Raw genomic sequence first — 12390 nt, 5'->3', positions numbered from 1 at the left:
GTTAAGTAAAGTAAAGTACATCAGCATCTGTTAGTTGTCTCATTGAAAGCAACCGTATGCAAACCGTAAAAACACAAAAAACAGACGCACCTTATCACAGACTATCAGCATAACTGATACAGTGTGTGTTTGGGTGGGTGTGTGCCAGTGTGTCTACTACTGTATGTTGATGTGTGTGTGTGTGTGTGTGTGTGTGTGTGTGTGTGTGTGTGTGTGTGTGTGTGTGTGTGTGTGTGTGTGTGTGTGTGTGTGTGTGTGTGTGTGTGTGTGTGTGTGTGTGTGTGTGTGTGTGTGTGTGTGTGTGTGTTCGTGTGTGTGTGTGTGTGTGTGCGCGCGCATGCGTGCGTGACAGTGAGAGCGAGAGAATGTGAAACTGAGAGAGGGGGGGGGGGGGTACTGATGGTTAAATAACAGTAGTTATAAACAGTCATTGTGTGTGCTGTGTGTGTATTGTGTGTGCGTGTATTGTGTGTATTGTGTGTGTGTGTATTGTGTGTGTGTGTGTGTGTGTGTGTGTGTGTGTGTGTGTGTGTGTGTGTTGTTAAATAACTGTAATCCGTGTGGTTTCCTCCCTATAACTCTGGTGGTTAGTTGGTTTAGTAACAGTCTGTCTCTCTCTCACTCTCTCTCTCTCTCTCTCTCTCTCTCTCTCTCTCTCTCTCTGCCCATGTGCGTTATTGTGGTCTAGTGTTTTACAGTGACACAGCAACCGAACCTGTTATGCCTTTCTCTTCCTCTCTCGCTCTCTTTCTGTCTGTCTATCTGTTATTGTGGTCTGGCTTTTTGAGTGCCGGCACAACTGAATCTGGTCTTTCATAACCCTGCATAACTGCCTGACTTGTGTGTGTGCTTGTGTGTGCGCACAGTCGCACACACAAAAGGTCACACACGTGTGCACGTTCAATTAACACAGATACAGATACTGTAAATAAGGACCCAAATTAATTCACTTGGTACACTCTCTCTGTGTTAAAATAATATTGATATTGAGGATTGTACAGTGTAGCTAAGGATGTACAATATATATACGTGTGTGTGTGTGTGTGTGTGTGTGTGTGTGTGTGTGTGTGTGTGTGTGTGTGTGTGTGTGTGTGTGGCACTGAGCCACAGGCAAGGAGGCTTATGAAACATCAGTGGTTTCTATGGTTATGGCCAGTAAACGTCTAAATACATGGTGTCCGTAAGACCCGTTTTGTCTGTTCCATCCGTCCGCCTGCGGACTGAACTCAACCCGACGTACGTTCACCGTACGTTAGCAAAAAGTACCCGTGGCGAACTTTGTCAACTGTAGGGGCAGTAGTGAGAAAAAAGAGAGCCACAAAGAGAAACTACAAACAGTCCCAACCAACAAATGGCAAGCTTGGAACATCATCACTGTATCGTCGTCGTCGTCATCATTTCTATCATCATCATCATAATGTGTGTACTTCCGATTGCTGCTTACTCCGTCATGGGAAATTTGAAGATGTCGGAAGGTCCCCTGTTCAATCCCCGGTCCGGTCCAACCCCCCCCCCCCCCCACCCTCAAAGAAATTAAGCCTTTTTTGATAGTGGAGAGAGACAGGAAATGTTGAGAGAGAGAGTAGGGGAATGACATTAAGCAAATGGTCTGGCCAGCCAGTATTGGAAATGGGGCCTCGCTCAGGGCATTGCGTGTGTTATGTACTACAACTTGGTTATTGAGTCGACCTCGAAGTACATTATTACTGAGAACATATTATTTACTATTTTGTCCCCATGCAACTCAAACAGATTTAATTTGGGCTGCTGGGTCAATTTAGACAAGTAATTTCCTCTTGGGGATCACTACAAATCCTCCTTTATCCATTCACCACTCTATAGCACTACAAATCTATGAATTATAACTGAAATGAAGGCCATGCTGACCAATAGATTCTTGTTCTACAACAGTATGAAATATCACTGATGATGAGGTCATTGTAGTAATAGTGTGACATACTGCATGCACACGCACACGCACGCACACGCACACACACACACACACACACACACACACACACACACACACACACACACACACACACACACACACACACACACACACACACACACACACACACACACACAGAGCGTGGGTGTGGACCCCCTGTCTGAGCCTGTCTTGGCCTCTATTTGTGGAGGTCAGCATGACAAGGGCTCTATTGTCCAGAGGCCTTTCCATATGTCCGCATATATACCACACTGCAAAATCCTGAGTCTTAATTTAACTCTGAGAGAGTACAACTGACACCAAATGGACTCGTACCATTTGGTTTCATTTGTACGCTCTCAGAGATACAACTGGATAAATGACCACTACCATTAACATGTTAATGCTGTATATATCGGTTATAGGTTCCCACTATCCTATATTAAAATTGTCTGGCCGGCTGGCTGATGTCTCTGACTCAGACATAACCATAAACAAACCCGATACGCCCATAATATAGGCAGGACCACGGCCACGTCACTATGACTCAGACATAACCATAAACAAACCCTGCGCATATATGTGCATATATGGGGCAGACCAACTTCAAATTCGATGCACGCATTGGCAAGGACTCAAGGGAGTGCGGTGCCTGCTGTTGAGACGTTCGGATATGCGGTTGTCCAGAACCGCCGAATCGACCGATATGTCCATAAATAGGCATCTATAGATAGTTGTACACAAACGCCGATCCAACCGATATTTTGGGGATATAGCAACAACACGCCCACGGGCACGCCTCCACCCGCAAATACCGGAGTCGGCATAATGCAGAACGGGTATAGCAGGTGCAGAATAACGTTTAGGGAGAGTACCAGCTCCATTAGCCGTATTTCACGGGTAATGGGTAGAAAATCACGGGTAATGGTTAACGTTTACGGCTTTAGATTGGCACAGAATAGAGCGGTATGACTCATATCGGTCGGTGCGATGATGTACCCGAACCTCTAGTATTACAGAATTTAGTTACAGTAAACCTCCTGTAGTCCCAGTTAGGGAAAATTGTTCGAAACTTACATTGAGCTGTTGTACTGACGGTTTTAGATTCTAGAATCCTACTAGATTCTGGAACTAGAAGATTTCTGGCCTGCTCATTGAGGAAAACTGATCTAGAATCTAAGGGGGGGGGTGTCTCCAACTAAATGACGAGATGGTTAATCTTCATCATTATTGTGTAAAAGGAAATATAACTAGAGAACGTACAAGAATGGCTTGTTTGATTCTGGAACAACGGACATACAATTCCATACCAAATCACAACATTAACTACTTTAATTAGATTGTGGTCCCAGACATAACATTGTATCAAATGGGGCTCATGGCCTAACCCTAATGCATATCAAATTGGGGTCCTTGAAATAACTATGCAGTAAAATTAATATTGAGGATTTTTCTGTGGGTTAAAATGGAAAAAGGGTTGTCCGTTTTACCACCATGTATGAGTGTCCCATTTCCCCACTGAGTGTGAACCACTCTCCCAACATACCTTGACAGACCAGGACTGTTTTAACAACAAAGAGAAGAAGTACTGAACGAAAGTAGGATATGTGAATTAAAGTGGCATCCTCGAGGGCTAATGTCACATTAGTGTTTACTTCCTTCAAAACTCCACTCAACCATCTAATAATATTCAGCCTGCGACCGCTCCCTGTCTGCCCATTCATATTCATATGGACGGCAGCTCAATTAGGACATTTCCATATTGGATTTGAATGGCTGACAATGGCCCTGTTTGCATAGCAAGTACCCATTGTTGCTATCATTATTATTTACACAGTGGCACAGTGGCAGCTCTCATCTCTCATGCTGCTGTGTTTGTTTACATTGGCCTCCTCCCCTTGTATACTTTGGAATATACTCAAACTATTTCCACGTAGTACAGTTTGTGTGTCATGTTACTTTTGTGTAGCCTACAACACTAAATACAAGGTGATATCTGAGGATGTTAGTCTCCTTAAAAACTCACATTTAAAGACTGCCTTTTTTTGCAATTCACTTTTTTTATTTTATTTTCATCTTGTTTTCATGTCATATTGCACGCAACTCACACAAGCACGCACGCACGCACGCACGCACGCACGCACGCACGCACGCACGCACGCACGCACGCACGCACGCACGCACGCACGCACACAGAATACAGAATACACACATAGCACCTACAATGACTGTTCATAATAACTACTGTTATTGAACCCCCAATACACACGCTCTTTCGCTCCCCCCCACTCTCTCTCTCTCTTTTTCACAATTGTTGCTCACGCTCTCTCTCTCTCTCTCTCTGAGTTGTGGGTTCTCTTTCTGTCTGTCTGTCTGCCTGCATGTCTCTCAGCCAGTTGGTGGTGAGTGAAGACAAAATAATATCACAAACACCCACAAATCAACACATTGATAAGAGCCATAATCAGAGAGTACAGGGGTTTGGTTGTTGTTTTGAGGGCATCCGTGGCTGAGTTGATAGAGAAGAGAGACTGTCTGGGAAACGGAAGGTCCATGCCTGGTTCATCATGAATTTAAACTGTAGAGTATATTTAGATTTTCCATATTTTGGTGCAGTTGTTTTTGTTGCACTGTTGTTTTGTCCAGTTGTTTGAGTGTTGCATGTTTAATGGACCACAGTGGAAACAAGCCCTTGGCTTATTTTGTCAGCGTGTTTTTAACTCATTGTACTGCCTCGTGACTTGTAAAAATCGTCAATAAAATATTCAATCAATCAATCGTGCCCCAGACTGTGTGTCGAAATGTCCAGAGCCAGGCACTTAAAGCAGCACTATGTATTTTGGGGTATCAGTGGCCACTTTGGACACAAATAACATGGGAGCCAACGACTGCCATGTTAACGCCTTCATTACCCAACAGTCTCTGCATGCATGTCCGGCGAGGACGTGCTGTGATTGGCTTGTCTTCACTTTGACTGGCAGTTCTGCCTTGGTGCCTTGGCAAATGCCAGGATGAAACTCATTGTTTCCCCTATACATAGTAATACAGTCAAGCCCCTAGCAGGGAGCCCCCTGAGTCTACACATTTATGGAAGGATGATTGTTATTGCTTAAACATGTAACATAGTGTGCGACATAATATGCTATATAGTTGTTAAAAAGTTACATAGAGCTGCTTTAACGCATAACTGAGGAGTGGGGACCAAATTGAAATTAATTATTATTATTATGGTCATTAAATTAATGGACAGAATGGTCTGTGAGAAACGAATCACACATTGTCGATGCAAAAAAGATGCTCATATTCAAGCCGAAAAGGGGTAAGATTTCTCTGCCCATTGAACTATTCGGGGGCTCAATTACTTTTTTTTCAAGGTTATGTGTATGTAGTTGTTTACATGTCTCTCCATGTTTATATGCACAGCTACATCTGTGTTTGTGTGTGTGTGTGTGTGTGTGTGTGTGTGTGTGTGTGTGTGTGTGTGTGTGTGTGTGTGTGTGCGTGTGTGCGTGTGCGTGCGTGTGCGTGTGTGTCTCTGAGACAACAGGCCATTAGTGTCCAGCGTCCACTGTTCATAAGCCTGGTTACCTGGTGTAAAAATCTGCCCTGGAGCATGCTGGTCCAGGCCTTGAGGCTGCAGTGCAGACCAGTAAATGGACCCGTAACACTCTGGATCATGCTGTGTGCTGTCTTCAGCCCACTAGCTGTGCAACCTGACAGCTCTCCTGAATGACTCACCAGGGCCCATAGACAAAAAAAAACCAACAAACTCAATATCTTTTTAATAGAGAGATTGATCGCTCCTTTCTCGTGGGTGCCTGGAAGCATTTCTACGGTTTATAGGAGTGAAACAGTTTCTAACGGCTGATGAAAGAGGGGGGAGATTAATGACGCCTGCGGGAGTTTGAGCAATGATAGTTCAATGGCGTCTGCGAGATGGATGGTCACTTTAGGTCGGCGGGTGACTGTGCTTCTCACTGAGATGAGTAAATCATCTGAAGAGTCTCTCTCTCTGCTGGGGTCACGAAAACCGCGTTATGACAAGCTGTATGAGAACCATATTTCATTCCATCCTATCGGCATTCATGGACTCACTTTCAACTCTCTGTCACCCCCCTGTCCTAAATATGTCCATTAGGAATGTTTGTGGGTGACTCTCTAGCCTCCCTTAAGTGTCGGTGGACAATCACTCCACCTCTTGGCTAACCTCGTTCCGAGGCTTTTCTCATCTCACAAGGAGAAATGCCTGGTAAAGAACCACGGCAGAAAGTGTCTATAGGGCGGGACTTTCGTTTAAAGCTATATTTCTTTGACCAATCATGACATGGTTTTCATGACTGTGGAATGTAAACACAAAGGCAATGGGAAACGAAGACTCCCACACTTTTCCCAAACAGCTGTCATTGTTGTCACAAATGTTCATTCAGCGTTGAATTTTCAAACCGCGACGCTCAGAGCATTCTGAATTTCTAAATTTCCAGCACCCGCACAAGTATTGTAGCTCTATTTGTTTGTTGAGCTGTGTTAGCTCTGCTTGACAGTTGAGTGGGTTTAGAGCTATAGAGAGACATACATGGAGGTTCTAAATGCTGGCAATGCTGTCGGGGTGAGTAACATGTAAGAGAAACATGATGATTGCTTAAGCATGTCTGATGTCCATTGTGTCTTATTGTCTTATAGCCATTGTGTCTTATGTCATATGTCTTAAATCAAGGGTTCCCAAACTTTTCAGGCCGCGACCTTCCAAAATAATCATATTTAACTACCCCCACCCTGACAAGCACTTGGAATTGTAGGCATTACATTTAGTTTGACTCGGTTCCACAGATAAATATTGTGAAAATAGCCGATCTACAAGCTCACCGAGGCGTTGTGAGCTTGTAGATCGGCTATTTACACAATGTTTGCCTCTATCTTACATAATATTTGACAATTTGACCAATTTGGTATTATAAAGTCATTCAATTGTAACTTCAGAAACGTGCAGATACCCTTTATACACCTATTGTATGTTGGTTTGTTTACTGTTGAGTGAGAAAACAATGTTGTAAATTAAGCTAATCATCTGCGGACGCCTCAAAATAATTTGTGGACCCCCCAGGTGGTCCTGACCCCCAGTTTGGGAACCACTGTCTTACACATTCTAACAGCCTTCCTGCGCTGACTGAGGCTCAGCAGAGCTACAGTTCCACCTCTACACCCCCCCCCCCCCCCCCCCCTACACCCTTCTCTCTTCTCTCTCCTTTCCATCAGACCCTAGGGCAGCTAGTTGCTCGCAAACCTTTTAATTTCGAGACCCCCCCCGTAACTCTGAGAGTGTACAAAAGGAACCAAATGGACTAAGGGTCCATGTGGTTCCATTTGTACGTTCTCAGAGTTGCAAACCTGTAAGGGTCCATTTGGGACCCCCTCAAGGAAGCCTGAGGGTCCCAGGACCCCACTTTGAGAACCACTGGTTTAAGGCTTAAATCCCTTCATTTTGGTCAGTGGGACACGACTCCCCTCCCCCTCCTTTATGCACATGGATGCACGCACACACACTCCCCCCTCCTCTGGGGAAGCCCTGGTTATAGATAGCAGCCTTTCTTGTTTCCTGGAAAACTGTGAGTGGGGGTGACGGGGGGAGGACCAAGAGATTGCGGGAGAAAACCTAAATAAAAAAAGAGAGAGAGAACACAGGAGAGAGAGAGCGAGAGGTGGGGAGGGGACAGGAAAGTAATGAGGAGGTAGGGATAGAGAAAGCCGTGTGTGTGTGTGTGGGGAGGTGGGGGGGTGGGGGGTTGAAGGGACAGAGAGGCGACCACTATGGATTATGTTTGGACAAAAGACGGGACCCGCCAATCTTCCCGCCAGCCCCGTTTCCTGTTTCCTGGAATCTGGCAACGTGTCATGTTTGGCACGCACACACACACACACACACACACACACACACACACACACACACACACACACACACACACACACACACACACACACACACACACACACAGCAGGCACGCACACAGCAGGCACACACACACACACACACACACACACACACACACAGACACACGCGCACGCACACACACACACACGCACACACACGCACACACAGGCACACAGAGGGCTCTGTTTGGGACGGTTTGAGGCCAGCTGGTGTACTGGTAGTCATGATGCAACTGCAGAGTGACCAGTAGGAGCCTCAGGGCATCTGCCTCATAAAGAATAAACACTTCCTGTCATGTAATCCCTGCTGAGAAGCTAATCCATGCACTGCTGTACCGTAGCCTATTACACTGCAAAATCCTCTGTGTTCATGTGCAAATAGACTTTTATATATAAATGCTTTTATTGTGATGTGCTATTGGTATTTTTAGGATTGTGCTATTTAGTTCTTACGGTGAATGTATTTCTGTTTTGTGGGTCCATGTTGGAAATACATGTTCTCACCTATTTGTGTACTCAACATAATATATCATTTAGATTCTTGTTTTTATTGGTCTAGTAGCCAGTAAATAATATCATCAAAACAAGCTATTAGAGCAGGTGTTCCCAACCTCTTTCAGCACAAGATCCAACCGTGCCCGCGTACGGTATACTGTACAGTGTTGACACTAATCAATGAGTGTCCAAAACCTGAAGCTTGAACTATATTCATAGAATAGAATAGTGCTGTTGAAATGAGGAGACAACAAAAGCATGTACTGGATTTTATTGGCTGTGTTTGTCATGCGTGGCACTGCTGTCACATGATCTCTGGGGCTTTTGCAGTACCTGGTCACAATAACTGACAGATTTGTTGTTGTTATCTCCCTTTTCCTAAACATTTTAATTAAAGACAATTGACACAAAGTGCAAATAAACCTTCTTGATTATCTTGATTCTGGACATCTGACATGTCTAGACCAATGAGCCACTAGTGTTTCAAGCTTGTAGTATGAGAAGTATGAAGTATGAAGTACATAAATCAATTTTCATGCCCTAGGGCCTAGGCGGCCAGTATTGGAACATCATCGTAAATAAATAATTATAATAATAATAGTGCATGTTGCGACGGTTCCCTGTATTATGTGTAGTTGGTTATATAGTTCACCTTTTGTGTTTAACGTTTATTTGGTTATGATTTGTGAGTGGTTTTACCCTTCTCATTTATGTTTGGACGTGGGGTGTTGTGCCACACGTCCCTGGTCCCTCCCCTGCACGCCATATAAGGGCAAGGGCCGGGCGTCTCCCTCAGCCAGCAGCCAGCACAGGTGTGGCTGGTCCTAATCAGCCCGGCTGCTCCACATCACCATCATCAGGAGCTGGCCAATATAAGCTGCTGAGAACCGACGCTCGATGCTTGGATATTAACTACTGTGGTCAGTGTTGCCGGCTGTTAGTTTACTAGTGTTCCTGTGTGAATCTCTAAAGCTACTTTTGTTTGATGCTAACCTTGTTCGCTTTTTGTTCCAGGCTCCCTCCACCTAAAACCCAGTGTCTCCCAGCTCCATCCATGCTCCTCAGCCCTCTCCACCAGCGCTCCACTTCCTTACTCCCTGGATTACAAAAACCCTCTCACCTCCCCAGGACTTTTCCTCCCACCGTAACGTTATTGTTTAATAAATTTCCTTTTACCCCTATTCCTGTCTCTGTGTCTTTGCCTTTGGGGTCCCCGGCACATTTGGCTACGCAGCACCGGTCGAGCGTAACATGGGGAGCAGACTTTGATGCTCCTGCTCCAGCTATGTTCCCTGGCACTCTAGGCCTGGGTCATAACAATGTAAACAAGTGATGACATTTTTTATTAGGCCTTACATCAAAACTAGAGGAAATGATAAATATTGTCGCCTAGATTCCTAGAAGAACCTAAAATCCTACAGCTAAAAATCTTGTTTGTAATGTGAAATATGGGCCTATTGAATCATTCCTGCAAGTTGTAATGCATGAGTGATACAGACATGTTGGAGTGTGGTTGGGTGATTATATGCATAGTAAATGTACCAACAATTTGCTCAAGTTTCATCACATCTCCGGTGTTGTGCCATATTATGCCAAAACACCCCTGTCCTAACTTTGGGTAAGAAGGTGTGACAAAGACGCTCCAAAAACGCCTTACAAAATTACAAAATACCAACTAACTGGACTATACTCAAAGGCGGACAATTTGAACAACACAAAGACGTTCAGAGCCAATTCAGGAACAACCTGAAGAAGTCAGCTGGTGGCTTGTCTCCCTCGTCAGAGCTCATCTCTACGGGGTGGCAGAATTGTGGAGGGCTCAGCTCTTCAGGGTCCGGAATACCAATGACATTATCGAAAAAGCTGGAGGAACAGAGCAACATATGTGTCAGTTTAATAGTAACATGAATAGCACATGAACGACTGAGACATTGCTGTGTGGGCTCTGGTCTCCTATGTGTCTGTTTATTGTACTAGTGCAATACTAGTTTCACACACATAGGGTCCCATAAAAACCCATACAAAAGCAGTAAAAATGGCAGAGCTGATTGTAGATTATGAGGCGGAGATGATGTTTTAGCGATTTCACTTTCACCCATAGAGAGAGCCATGCTACAAATGTCACTGTTTGTTTGCATTGCTGTCACGCAGTAAGTCCCCTTCTCCTTGATACGGAGACGCTGTCCCACTGCATCATGCCGGAAGCGTGCGTGAGTAAACAGCAACTCATTTTGTGTAGACTGGGAGAAGAACAGTTTGATTTGAGTCATTCATTTTCAACTGAGATAATGTGTTCCTTTATATATTTCCACGTAATGCTTTGATGTAATAAGAAGCACTCACCATGAGGAAGGATCCAGTCATAAGAGGTGTAGTGGAGCAGCTATAACATACAAAGGAGGAAGTGGAAAAAGTAGGAAAACATAAAGAGAAGGAAGACAAATGAGAAATACAGGAGGGTACGTTGATCAGCAGAAGTGTCCGGGTCAAAATGTTTGAACCTTGAAGTCAATTGTCTCTAATTCCATTCACACTATACTGTATGTGAATTAAAGCTGAGATTGTATTCTACTAGCGTACTGGCTTTTATTACTATGTATAAGTATGGGGCAACAGTTTGTTTGCAAAGTCCAGACCAAGTTTCAATATAATAATTATTTAAAGGTGCACAGGCATTGATACGGTATCTGACTTTTCTTTTTTAAGGATTAGTTGGTCCATACAGTAAGTGAGAAAACGTATGGACAAACATGCTCTAATTGCATTGACTACAATTGAATTACATTTCTAGAAACAATTCCGAAATTCACCATGCACACCAGTGCACTTTTTTCACAAACATTGGAAATTTGTTTTTGTGTAAACTTACTGTTGGTGTTTACTGTACTGTTTACAGTAAATAATTATGTTGTCCTGTGTGCTCAATTTTAGATATTTATCTTAATCTGCCATCACTTTTGTGAAGGACAGTCTGAAGATGCAATGTGTCGAGTTTGATGTTAATTGAGCAAAAGATGTGGGAAGAGAGTTTTATTAGTTGTACAGTTCATGAAGAATTGAGAATGTATAGAATTCATTATTTATATTCCGGATCAAAGCAAGTGAACAACTTTGATTACTTGGGCCTACATTTGACGAAAGTTCCACCATATGACTGGTTTGTCATGAATTTTCAAAGTTTTACATTTGTTTACCATTAGGACTATTGTCTCATAATGCCAGTTGAGGAAATTCCATATAGGACTGGGCCTATATGCACAGTTTTATTTATTTGCATTAATGGGAAGGCAAATTTCCTGGCAGAAAGAAGAAAGAACAAGAAAGAAGAAGAATTAGAAATACAAAAGCGAACGGCAGCATAGCTCCCGGCCCTTAATAAAAAATAACAATAAACTGGTATAAGTTATAATTATATTTTTAGAGAAGTGAAATGAGAAAAGTGCAAAGAAATAGATCCATTCTTAGAAAGAAAAAATATATATAAACACCATTGCAGTGCTCGATCAATGATCGTGAATTTACTTACAACATGGATGGGGCTCCTCTGCCAGGCAGATTGGTGCCAGCAGGCTCAATAACACAATAAAGTTCCTCATCTTTTCCTTTTACTCGCACACACACGTAGACAGCAGCACACGCACTGCTCCAGCTTCCTTTTAAACATGATGCCGAAGCTCCAGTTCTGGGACACATACTGGAGTTTTTTGTTTTTTTGCCAACAGCTTTTGGAAACCAGAGGCCTTTTGTTATCAGTCTCTCATACTGTAGTGATGAGGCAACATCATCCAGATGTCACCTCCTATTGCCAAGGTAAGTTACTGGGGTTTAAAATTATATTTACACTCAGTCATTTGTGGGATGACAGGTGTGAAGCCATGATCTGTGCATTTGACCTGGTCTTACGACCACTCGCTATAGAGTCATAACAAAGAAGGCGAGTCCACATGGTAAATTAATAAAGCTTTTGTCCAGACATAAGAAAATACGGCAAATGAGAAAACATAACAAACTGGTGTCTGCCAGGTCAGGTAGGTTATTTA

This window comes from Gymnoscopelus microlampas (assembly GCF_963454915.1).
Source record: "Gymnoscopelus microlampas genome assembly, chromosome: 8".
NCBI lineage: Eukaryota > Metazoa > Chordata > Actinopteri > Myctophiformes > Myctophidae > Gymnoscopelus > Gymnoscopelus microlampas.
Note: the sequence above shows the minus strand (reverse complement) of the source record.